Here is a 13,176-nt window from a genome sequence, read left to right on the forward strand (position 1 = left end):
TTGATAGAGATTTTGAGATTAATAACTCAACCTATCCTTGGCAGTATTTTGGTGGAAGTTCTTGCAAGTGAATTTGGGTGATCTTCCAGAGGGCACTTCTACTTGTTTGAATGAGTGAACCAAGTTGGAATATTCTTTGGAAGATTCAGATTTTTTAATAACTTAATGACATTAATCTTATTTTGTAGGTACTATTTGCAAATAAATTATTATTATTAAATTAACCGGTATCAATTTACTATTATTTGCATAGTTTGAGAACTGTCGAACATATTAGTCCATCAAGCATATTGGACCGTGGTCGTACTTTGATACTTGCTTTGTCCTCTTCCCATGTATATCTCGATTCGTTCGTACAGTGAGTTAATGTCATCGTTTCATTATGCTAATGGAGTCTATATAAATCAGGAAATGTCAACTGATACACGTTATGTAGTGTTTGCCTATGTTACACTCTTTGCAAAGATTGCAGTCCTGATTATATGGACATCGGCATCAGGTCACTCGTATAATAAAAGTAGTTGAATTTAGAAATATTTAATGTACATTGCTTTAAAAATATTTAGTAGCTTTACAGAATTATTCGACGTTTTTTTTAAATCGAATAATCGTTATTGGTAATCTATTATTCTTAATTAAACTAAATCAATCAAACCAAATAATCGTTAATAGTAAATGAGTTTGCCAAATATAAGTTTTTAAATTGTATATAATAATTTGAAGCCAATCTAAGAAAATGTTGAAGTTTCGATATGTAAACAATATTGGCTTGTATGTATATGGACCGATGTGAACTGTATATTGATGCAACGTTAATAAAAATTCATTTCTACATGGAATTTATGGGTAATATCCTATCAAATTATACATATATTTATCATTAATTTAAAAAACAAAAAAAAACAAAAAAGAATGATTTTTGTTGTTTAAAAATATTTTTAATTTGTTGGGGGTATTATTTTATGTGCATTGCTTTTGAGTCTACATAATAATGTTTCAAGGTTGAGTCTGCATCGATTACTTGGTATTATACTATTAGCAATAATTTCAATTCTATTAACAAAGTTTAGCAACAATCTGAAAATATCTATATTTGAGAATATATAAAACTTATGATGAGCGTATATATGTCAACAATTTATTACTGAATAAATTTAACATACAACATCTTGCCTTACGTAGTTTTATTTAAAGTATTTTGTTCTTATTTAAAATTATGGTAACGATGCAATCAATTGTCACTAAATTGTTGACGAGTTATCATTTAACATTTCTAGGTCTTTCATGTGCCTTATTCCTAAGTCATTAGATTTATTTAAATTCAACAACAGTACTAATGTCTTCTAACTCCAGATCATTTACTAAAGTTATCAATGTTTATAATCTATTACTAAAATAACTAATTTTAATATGTACAATTCAATTTATATAATTCTACACTTATATGTTTTTTACTTTATATCATAAATAAAAGAAGTATGTTCTATTTAGTGCCAGTAGCATTATATTTAATTATACTCAATTTATTGTTAGCAGCTACATAGTATTTATCATTATGTTTTCAAATAGTTGAATTTTCAAGTCTTTTCGGTGATGCTTTCTAAAGCTATCTAGTAAAAGAAATAAATAATGATGAACGCTAAATTTAACCATCTTATGAATAAATTAGCATTAATATATATTGTTGACATTTAATTTAATTATTTAAGAAATTAGGGAGCAATGAATCATCGTCTACCTCTCTGTTTCGATTTTCATAGTCTATGTTGAAGTTTTCATATCAGTTGTAATATTGATATCGTACAGGGTTTGCGACATTAAAAAAATAGAAATACAATTTAAAACAATTGAGAGTCATTGTTTATTTTAAATTGAAGACACCGACATTCGCCTCAAGTATTTTTTTAAAATATTCCATACAAAACAAGATTCGTGAAAATACGTGTAAAAGCACAGGATATTTTTTTTAGCAACGTGGACGAGCACACTCTAGTTTTGAGTTTGACCTCAAACTCGGTTTACCCGGAAATAATATGTTTCTAGGCAAAACTAGCCTTCTCCCGTCATTGCTGCATCAAAAAATTCACCAGTATTACAAAAATTGTGATAGTGAATTTATGTCAAAAATAAGACGACTGTATGAGGGTTTATCTATAAAATTCACGACAGTTAGTTCCATGTCAGTAGAACTTCATACAAACTCTACAGTCACTCTTTTTGAGACACAAATTTCAAGAAGACTAATGCAGAAGCTGCCCAAAGATAATATGGAGGACCCTTTAGAACTACCACAACTTTATATGAACACAATAATAGAATTACTTATTGAAGTGATTCTCTAACTATCAATATAATATTTATTAGATCACATCAGATCAGTGTTTGAAAGTGTGTGCGAGTGAATGACATGAGGCAAATAGCTCATAGATTGTCCTGTATTCCGTATGCTATTGAAAATAAAATTTAAGAAAAAGTCAGTTAAGTCAAAGCATCATTTATTCATTAGCAAACTTCATTTATTCAAAAGCCGTGATACTGCGTAATAAGTAATCACAGTAATTCTAGTAATCATTCCACTTATTCCACATGTTTCTACAAATTCTGTTTTCTCATACCTCCCTCTCCTGAATGCAATCACTTCACGATTAAATCATTCAAATTTCCCGCCCGCATTTGTAGCAGCTCACCGCAAGCCACCGTGTTCTCGCAACCTACTTGAAGATCGCGTTCTAGGGAATAGATATGTCTTTGTTCAATTCGCGGAATTTTCCCCTTTTCCCTTATTTGAAGTTATTTAGAGATACACCGCAACATTCGGAGAGGCATTTTGGTCGTATGTTTTAAATCATTTATAGACTAATGTGGGAATTAGCTATATGGAGCTTTTCATCAATATCAAATAGCTTTTAACTAAAAAAATAATGAGACATTAAAAATAAATAATATCTCATAAAGATTTGAAAATACTATTGCCTGTATTGTGATTTCTATTTATTACATTTTTTATTTCATATTAGACCATACTGCGATTATCTTTTGCTAGTAGCTTTAATCTAATGAAAATCTACGTCTGATCTATCCAAGTCAAATATCTCTTTCTATTTTCGAACGCCTTTTCAAATTCTGATGGCAGTAAAACAATTGGTGAATGGTATTTGCATTTTGGACAATTAAATTTAATTAGTTCATAATAGTACATAACTGAAAATATAACAATGTAATTCTGACGAACTATTTTCAAGTTTTACTGGATCTAGTTAGAATCATTCGATCAGATTCAGATATTGAGCTTTCTGTATTTACAAAATCAAAACTTCCTAGTTCTTACATTTTTTCTAGTACTAACAGAACTATCCATCTTGATTTCATCTGCAGATTTTCGAGTTTTTCTTATTACTGCAGGTATTTCATTTTTCATATTATTTGAATCTACGTAAATTTTTGAAGGAGAATCAATAGTTGTGTAGATACTATAATTGTAAACAGATTTTTCAGCATAGATTTTTTTACCATAGTAAAAAATATAGAACCGAAGGCTTTATTTTCCATATTACATTTAGATATCAAATATGGGTCGTCGTGCCATTTCTCGGAAAGAAAAGTTTTTTCCTGCTTCCGCGTTATCGAATTATTCCGTATCCGATTTCCACCTGCAGCACGTGCTCTCGTGGTTGCGGTTTTCTAGTCTGTAGTTTCGCATCACCTGACTCGTTTTCCACGGTATATATATATATATATATATATATATACATATATATACACTAGCAAACTCAGCCTCGCGTTGCCGCGACTTCTATTAAAATCCACCTGATTAAAATTTGAATCCATTTGACAATCAACATTTATATCGTTACAAAAATTATATCAATTGAAAAATAAATAAAATCCGGATTGAAATTTGAATCTGATGGATCAATCGACAATTGATTCAATACTTGTAAATCCTAAACTGAATTGTTGCTTTTTTCACTTTTCTTATGGTGATAGGGTATTTATAATTTACAGTTCACTTTAATATCTAATTAATCAGAGTGATTACCACCAAAAATTCAAAGCTATTTTTTATTTTATTTTTTTAAACTCATTAAAAAATGATAATAATAAAGTTAAGAATAAGAGAGCACTTCAAAAAATGTATTATAAAAAACCAAATTACCTTTATAAATGTGTTATATTCTATTTAGTATTACGTCTATTTTCCTTGCTAACATTTTAGCATGTTTTATAATGCTGTACCTAGAAATGTTTTCATTAGTCACATACTATAGGGCACTTGCTATATAAGCTTTAATGTTATTATTATTTTCGATTTTCGATTAATATAAATTTTCTTGAAATTTTTTCGAAAAATATCTGATTTTTAACACTAAGCCGTTTTACTATATTTTGGTGGAACATGGTAACATGTATATTCATACAGTTATTTTGAGCCGATATATCATCTTAAGATTTTTTTTTGTTTAGAACCTATAAAATATTTTTATATAAGAAAGTGTATGTTAAATACATTTATATATTTTGAATTAAAAAAAATTATATTCAAGTTTGTTATGATATTAAAACAATTATAATATTTTTATAAAAGCTCATGATTTAAATTTTATCTATAAATCAATAAATCGTCACAACAGTTACTATCGTTTTAAAAACAGGTTACTTTTAGTATATAATTGTTCTTGTAATACATACATTTGCCATTTACTATTATAGTTAATTAATTATCTATTTAACTAATTACATTAGTACAATTATAATCAAATCTAATCAAAGTTACACCAAACTAAAGGTAACAGACTATGACATCCATTATAGCTACAAAGGTTTTACAATAATTATACAAACAAATTAATACAATATATCCACATATGCCATTATCGTTTAAAAATTTAACTTATTAAATCTAATAAATGCAAACAAGACATTTACATTCTCTAAAATCTGTCAATAATATTTATAATGATTCATGGTCATAAACAATTCAAACAGCGATTTAGTGCTAGAATTATGTTTATGATGATTTAGATTTTCATTTCTTAAAATGCATTTAAAAATGTATAAATATTAATAAGGCTAATTTTCAATTTGATTTCTCAATTTAATGCATGTTGTGTACTGTAATGATTCATGTACTAAATAGCGATTTAGTGTTTGAATTATGTTTATAATAATTTAAATTTAGACAACATAACAATTTTCATATTGAACACAATAGAAGAAACAAGTTGAGAGGAAATGTCATATTGAGCACTAGTAAAATATATAATGATTTGCCAAACAATATTAAGATGACCAATGATGACGATAAATTTAAAAGAAATATAAAGAAATACTTTAAGGAAATTGAAGACAAAGAAGACTGAAGAGCTATAGAAAGATATATTAATTATAATAGATATTATATTAATGAAATGTATATATAAAATATGAATACTCTTTTCATAATCTCTCATACCAGGCATTTCTGTCTGTCTGAGATATGTAAATAATGTATATATAAAAAAATCATATAAAAATGTATAACTATCAATAAGGCAAATTTTCAATTCGATTTCTGAATTTAATACATATAAAACGATTTTTCTTATGATATCTTTAATGTAGGCCCGCCTCTGTGTTTTCGAACCGTATGTAATGTCCTTTTTGTGGCCCATATTTGTTGTGTAGTGTCACGTTTTCTGAGCCGAATCTTGTCGCATTGGCATCAAATATTAAACGGTACTACTGCAACATATTCTTTTCCTGTTACACACTATAGATTTTTTGGAACTATTTCACTATGTCCTAACAACTCATTATTATCAAGAAAGATATAAGATTGTGATACAAATTAATAAGTTTTTATTAAATATTGATTGTTGACAATTGCTGGATATTAATATTCAAATTGGTTAATATATAAGACTAATAAATATATAATTTAGTTTTTTAAAAAAATAGTTTACTAATAGTATGTTTACTAATATATTTATTTTTTTCAGTGTGGACAATTAGTGGTCTTGCAATCCAAAAAGTGATGTTTTCATATGGAAGTACGTGACTTTCTGCAGGCATGAGCTACACACAAGGTAAGTGATCAATTTATTGAAAAATTTCATACAAAAAAGTATTTATAAAATGTCGTTTATGTAAAGCTCCTAATTTACTGAATTATTAATTATTAACATATCAACTAATGAGTGAATAGAATATATCATCTATAAGAGTCACTAAATAATTCTTTAGCAGTGAATTTTAAATTTATCGGATTCCACTAAAAGCAATAACTTTCTATCAATTATAAAAAAAGCTTTAAAATGGCTAGTTAATGTTATAATTTTTATGAAGTCCTACATTTATGATACAACTTTTTTTATAATACTATTTCTGCATAAATAATTACGAAAATATTGTTCGATTCAAATCAATATTATAATTTTCATAAATTATAATTTTTTAACTCCTTGAAAGAGAATTTTATGTTTTTTCGCGAAAAAATTCTATTTAAAAGTCATTTCATAAAACTCGATAAAGTCTAGCGTTTAATAGTTTGTGCGACGATCGGCCTTGAAATTAATAAAAAACGTGTAATTTTTTTTTGTATACGTTTTAGCCTACAATTCTGGATTAATACAAAAATTGTTCGAATTATATTGAATTGGAATCGCGTTGATTAGTTTTTAGTAAAAATCGGCCGAGCCGTTTTTTGTTGATTTTTTTTTTATTTTGATGGAGCTTTCGTACTTTAGAATAGGATAATGAAATATTTTAGGCTTACGATAAGCGATTTAATTATAAAAACCAAAAAAAATAGAGTTTCGCCATAAGCTAAGCGATTCTAATCAGAAGCATATGTACATTCGTGGTGTTTCTTAGGTAGCTACTGATTACAGTTGACGTCATACTTGAATATAATACATTACCAGAATACGAAATAGATGAAAATAATGATTTTAAACAAGATTAATTAACTAATTTATTAACATACAAATAATAAAAGTATAATTAAAAGACCGAATGGATGATTTTTTAGTGAAAACGGAAAAGTTATTTTTGACATAAAAGTTAAACATTTTACCTAAATAACCTAATTTCAATTCATATTAATTAATTTAATCATGTGTACGTATACAAAAATAAAATTAGGGCAAAATGCTACTGACAACTAGTTAAAAAGTGTATTACCCTACATTATTAAAAGTGTGTTATTCAATTTCGAAAATGTATATTTTAGAGATTCAGATACCAAAACTTTGAAAATAGAAAACCTAATGAAATGTAGAATATTGAATATGATTCATTTAAATAGAATTAATTGAGAAAACATTACATTTAAACGTACATTTGATAGAGATTAAATTATACTTGATAAACGCTACTAAGAAAACGTTGTTGAATATTGGGATTAAAACTACTGTCCAGTTGATGTTTAGTATTTATTTAATTAGTCAGAGTTTGAGAATTCAAAATTTCTGCTCAAGAAATTTAAGATCTCAAAACAAATGATTTATCGATCATCCTCAGAACTATCTGAGCATATAAGACATTTTCATTTAATTTTTAACTTCCCGTAGGGCAAGTTATAGTAATCGCAAAAAAATCGAAAATGAAAATTTTTATATATCTTTACGTTTCAGAGGTTTCTGAACATTTTGGCATACCTTAGAAAAAATGGATGTATGTGTGTGTGTGTGTGTGTGTGTGTGTATGTGTGTGTGTATGTATGTATGTGTGTGTATGTATGTGCGGATACAAATTTTCGTCGACGATTTCGGGAACACGGATCATTCGATTTGAATAATTCAAAAAACATTCGATCCGTATTGATAAGGAGACGTGCTGATTAGTTTTTGGCAAAGGCAGGTCAAGCCGTTCCGAAGATAGGGGGCAAAAAGTTTCGAAAACGGTAACTCAGTTTTTAAGAGAACGGAGCGTCCGATTTTAATAATTCAAAAAACATTTTATTTGTATTGACAAGATGAAGAATCGATACAACTTTCATGAAGGTAGGTCCAGCGGTTTCGGAGATATAGAGGAAAAAGTAAAAAAATGAGCCATTTGGCGATTAAAAATGATCATTATCATATGCACATCAAATTATCAGATATTTTATAGAAATTTTAACAATAAGTATACATTTTGTTAACATTCCTATCGGTTCCGTACCAATGCTTATGCGTTAGACAGCGACGCGGCGTTTACGCGCTTTATATTTTGTCCCTATGTAGTTAAAGCAGTACGATTGCTTTGAAAAAAAAGTTCAGATCTTCCACAATATGTCAAAATAAAGAAAAAATAAAACTTTTTCAAAAAAAAAAATTTTTGAAAAAAATTTTTTTTTAAAAAAATTTTTTTTTTCGAAAAAAACTAATTTTTTGTCCAATTTATAGTTTCTCAAAAATCTTATTTTTTCAAAGTAATTTTTTTTCAAAAATGTTAATCGTTTTAAAAAAATAATAATAATTTTTGGTACGGGAAGTTCCAGCAATTTGCCCTAAGGCACGATGCCCTAATTGCCTTAAGACAGAATTCCACTTACAGCTAGTTTTTTATCTACTTGACCTAGTATTCTCTTCCTATAGATTTCACAGTCGGTATGAAAACCAGTAAATAAATTTTCCTCTTTGAGGAATCTTCATGTGTACTTCAAAAGCATTCTAGAATTCATGACATCACATTTGTGATGTGTAAGTGGGCACGCGTATAGGACGGAAAATGTACGCACGGTACATTTTACTCCGTGTATACAGACGGAGGCTTATTAGAGAGGCAAATATGTTGTACGCCCATATCTCGGGAAAATTGTGAAAAAGTATTTCCATCAGAAATATGCAGACATGTTATATTGTATTCATTTTAGTATTCAGGAAGTCAAATTCAGGCTCAATTAGAAATGAGATATTTTTATTCGTATGGGAAGTGGAACAGGTACGTGAATGAATGAGTAATCAGAATTTAATACTTGATGTATATTGAATTCACATTGTAGATAAATATGAATATTTATATATATATATATATATATATATATATATATACTAGCTGACCCGACAGACGTTGTCCTGTACCCATGTCTACAAATCAAAAGTTCAATTTTTTTTAATAACCTATACTGATATTTACCATTTGGTTAAAAATTTATTTTTATTTACACTACAGTCTATACCAAAATGTTTATACATCACTGCTTTAAATAAAATGTTGATTCTCAAGTCCCTCACTTAACTCTTTAATTATACTGTGAAATTCAAATTAGCGATGTAAAACCATGTAACATATAAACAAATATTGAAATATTTTCAATAAAATTGTATATTAGAAATTATACCCTACAATTTATAGAACAAATTTATTTCCAATAGCTAAATTTATTTTAATGCCAAGTTACACAATAATTTTAGTCATTCCTGTAATGTAGATATATAACCTCAAGAGTAAATGTAAAGGTAAAGGAAGAGATAGAGTAAAGGTAAAAGTGAAGGTAGAGATGAAGTGAAGGTAATGGTAAAGATCTAGGTAAAAGTAGAGTTAGAGTAAAGGTAAAGATAAAGAGTAAAAAAAATAAAAATAATTGTATGCCAATTAACTTGGTTCGAAAGTCAATAATATATATTAATATTAAAAAATCTAGTTAATTAAAAACAATTACCTTTACCTTTACCTTCACTCCAGCTCTACATTTACCTGGTCCTTTACCACTGCCTTTACTCTACCTCTACCTTTACATGTACCTTTACCTTTACCTTCACTGTACTTCTACCTTTATTTGTTCCTTTACCTTACTCTACCTTTACCTGTACCTTTACATTTACCTTTACCTTTACTCTACCCCAACCTTTACCTGGTTTTTTACCTTTAAGGGGGTATTTTAGTGTAGAAGTTCAAAAAAATCGATTTTTATATTTCATATTTTCAAAGTTTAACTATCTAAGAATATGATTACGAGCAGGTTTTTGAAAATTTGAATTATCTTCGGAGATATAGGCATTTTACTGGCTCGATCTCCATACTAGTTTGGCTTCACGCAAAACTTAAAATGCGTTTTTCTCAGAACAGACTTTTTCAGTACTGTTGACACAATTTCTCGAGTTTTAATCGACCGATTCACTTGAAATGTTCAGAGAGTTTTGTTTGTAACTTATCTATAGCCAAACTAGGATTATCCCCAAATTCCTATTTTTACTATTTTTAAAAAATTCGAGAAACTCAAAAAAGCAGTAAAAAAACACTTTTTTCAAACTGTCGCCAATTTGTAAAAAAAAATTTTTTTACTCATCGCCAGTTCGGGCGATTGCGACATCATTGTAGATTATTAATCTTTTTATTTTTTGCATTTCTGATGGCTAGGAGGGCTGAAATCATGTCAAGACTAAGGTGCCAATTTTTTGAGACCACCCACTTCATCAGCTGCCAGTTTTTACAATTTTCAACTTTTTTATTTTTATTTTGTATTTTAATAATATTAATAAACAAGTGGTAAAAAAATGGATAGTAAAAACATTCATTACTTTTTTTTACGACACTTTAAAAATGACCTAAAATTCATTGCTCTATACTAGAATTCCTCATTAACGTGTCGAAAAATAGCGTCAACTGAAAAGAACATTGTGTTGCTTTTCAATAGCCACTTTTGAAATAGACAGATAACAGTAATTCACAATTTTTCACAGACTTACCGCTATGCATTAATTAATTTTCTGTTAACCCTTACTTTATAGTTTGCGAAAATCTTTTAAAAACAGTTTAGACCCGGTAAATAATTAAAAGTTGGATCATCTGTGATTAATTCACTGCACCTTTCCTTATATTAGATATGACGAGCTTTTAAACTTCGTCGTACAAGCGGTCTGTGTCTGCGCGGAACGAGTTCTGAAGCAGTCGAGACCAGCGTAATTCTAAGTATGATTAATTCACGAAAATCAACGAGAGCTTAACGAACGAACAATGAATCATTATTAAAAGTTCGTCGCCGTTCCTCCTCTCTCCCTCGGTGAGCTTTTCCACCAAGTGCCGCCGCTCCGAGTCCATGCACGTATAATAGTCATTAATATGGGAATAAATCATTACATGGTCCTTGCGAGCAATCAATCGAGATTAATATCGGACAGTGCATGTATTTATGGAAAATATTGTCAACAGTTTGTTGAACAAATTTATTTTGTGGTAGAGTATTTTTGGAATCAGCGATTCGCTAAGTTGTTACTCCTATTAAGCTTCTTTAGATTGACTTGACTATGCTCTGAAGTTTTTTTGCTTCCGAGTGACTATACATAATTTTTGTTTTATTAAACCCGCGTGCTATGTAACTATTTATAAATGAATAATATTAATTATTTCATAGTTTATCCAATAAACTTATCGAACAGTGCACAACTACTACATTTTTGTGTAGTATCAGAATCAAAGTCAAATGTTGTTCAAGGTAAAATTCCAAATTATTATAATACTGATATAGACTCAAAATATACTGTATATCTTGAAATTTGAGAATTTATTTTTTATAAAAGAATGCATTAGCCAATGGTTAAAAAATTGTTTCCTTTTTTATATATAATTTCTCTTTTATATTTACTATACTTACTTACTAACTGTCCAGTTTAGGACATTCAGAACAAATTTGTTAAATTACAATTCTCAGCTGTAATAGGGACATTGTATATCATAATGATATGCTGCAAAAACAATCAATATTTGTTTTTTTATTTGTCATTGATAATATGTATTAATAATATTTGAATAATAACAATCCAAACTTAAATATATTTTTGTAAATGAGATTTATTCTCATAATGATTAGTATAATAAGTATAAATGTATATGATATAGAATTTTTTTTTGGAACAATTGTTATTAAAGTCATTAATAATAATGGATGTCAATAAATTATATTATATATTGCGGAATACAATTTATTAGGGAGTATACTTCACAAAATTCTGTCAATTTTCCTTGAAGAATATACTTGTCAACAGCAAGAAAAAACCAATAAAAATGCGTTTAAATAAATCGAAATATACCTTCATTTGAAATTAAAAAAAGGAAAAAATATATTTTGCATTTTTAATACATTATTAATCATGCAGACAAATGATTTGATTTTCCCAATTACCAATCTTTTTAATAATTTCATTTAAAAACTTCAATTCAACTAAAAAAAATTTAATCCAACATTTTTATATGATCCATTTATATTTTCTATTATATATCATATTGCCACCTGTTCATTTTTAAGTTTTATTATTTATATAGTATCTATAACTTCGTTCATTTATAACTTCAATATATAAATTCCTGTGTATTTTTATAAACCAATTAGGATTATGTTTTTGACATGTCCTGATCAACAATATGTAAAAAAATTCTTGGTTTTAATTGATTCTACTGTTTCACATACATATGTATGTATATATATATATATATATATATATATATATATATATATATATATATTGTGACGAATGGGGGTTGAAGCCCCCCTTCTTGGGGTATGCAATGGCTGCCAAATACTATATCTTAGCCTTGCAACCCCTTACGAAGGGCTTACTTCAACACTCCAATCGCCCGCTAAAGTACCTGTAATTACCTGTGGGGGTTAGTAGCTACTATACGAATGAAACCAAGATTACTTTCATAACTAACTCTATTTAAATAATTAATAATTCATTGCGTATGTATTTGTGGAACTTGACTGTACTTGCATACAGTCAATGTTCCCTAACTAATACTTCTTATTCTTACATCTTATGCTTATATGAATATATGAGTGTATGGGGGAGAATAGCTATAGCTTATAATTTATATTATCTGACCTTTAAGCTGGACCTGTCTTGTTGCACAACACACACACAACTAACACTAACGTATCCCAAGGCGTTCGCCTATGGGATACGTCTTAGATGGCTGTTACTTCTTAATTGCCAGGATCTCCGGAGCGTCTCACTGATGGACCCCAAGAACCAATAGGTAGTTAGGGGTAGTGGTGGGAATGGTGTACATTGGGATTGACGACTATCAGGCGACAATAATTATCAATACGACGATAATTATGATTATCGTCACACGCCCCCCTGTCACACCAGAGCCGCCCTCGGCTTTAAAAATTGTTGCTACTTCTCAACGATGTAACGTAGCGGTATCCATAATTGTTGGCCGTACGTCCAGAGCCTGGTTTACTTAATATGAGTTTGAACGTAGACTGTA

General features: G+C 28.5%; 1 long non-coding RNA gene across 1 annotated transcript in view; it reads left to right on the forward strand.

Annotated features, from left to right (window-relative positions):
• LOC113363209 overlaps nt 1-6,066 on the forward strand; it is a 215,618-nt gene extending 209,552 nt beyond the window's left edge. The window contains exon 5 of the long non-coding RNA XR_003365874.1: nt 5,979-6,066. This is a non-coding gene — a long non-coding RNA (uncharacterized LOC113363209). The remainder of the gene's footprint in view (nt 1-5,978) is intronic.
• Nucleotides 6,067-13,176: the final 7,110 nt, after the last annotated feature.

The sequence above is a fragment of the Ctenocephalides felis genome, unplaced genomic scaffold, assembly GCF_003426905.1.
Source record: "Ctenocephalides felis isolate EL2017-DRISC unplaced genomic scaffold, ASM342690v1 CF-g0.4_SCAFFOLD_00845, whole genome shotgun sequence".
Classification (NCBI taxonomy): domain Eukaryota; kingdom Metazoa; phylum Arthropoda; class Insecta; order Siphonaptera; family Pulicidae; genus Ctenocephalides; species Ctenocephalides felis.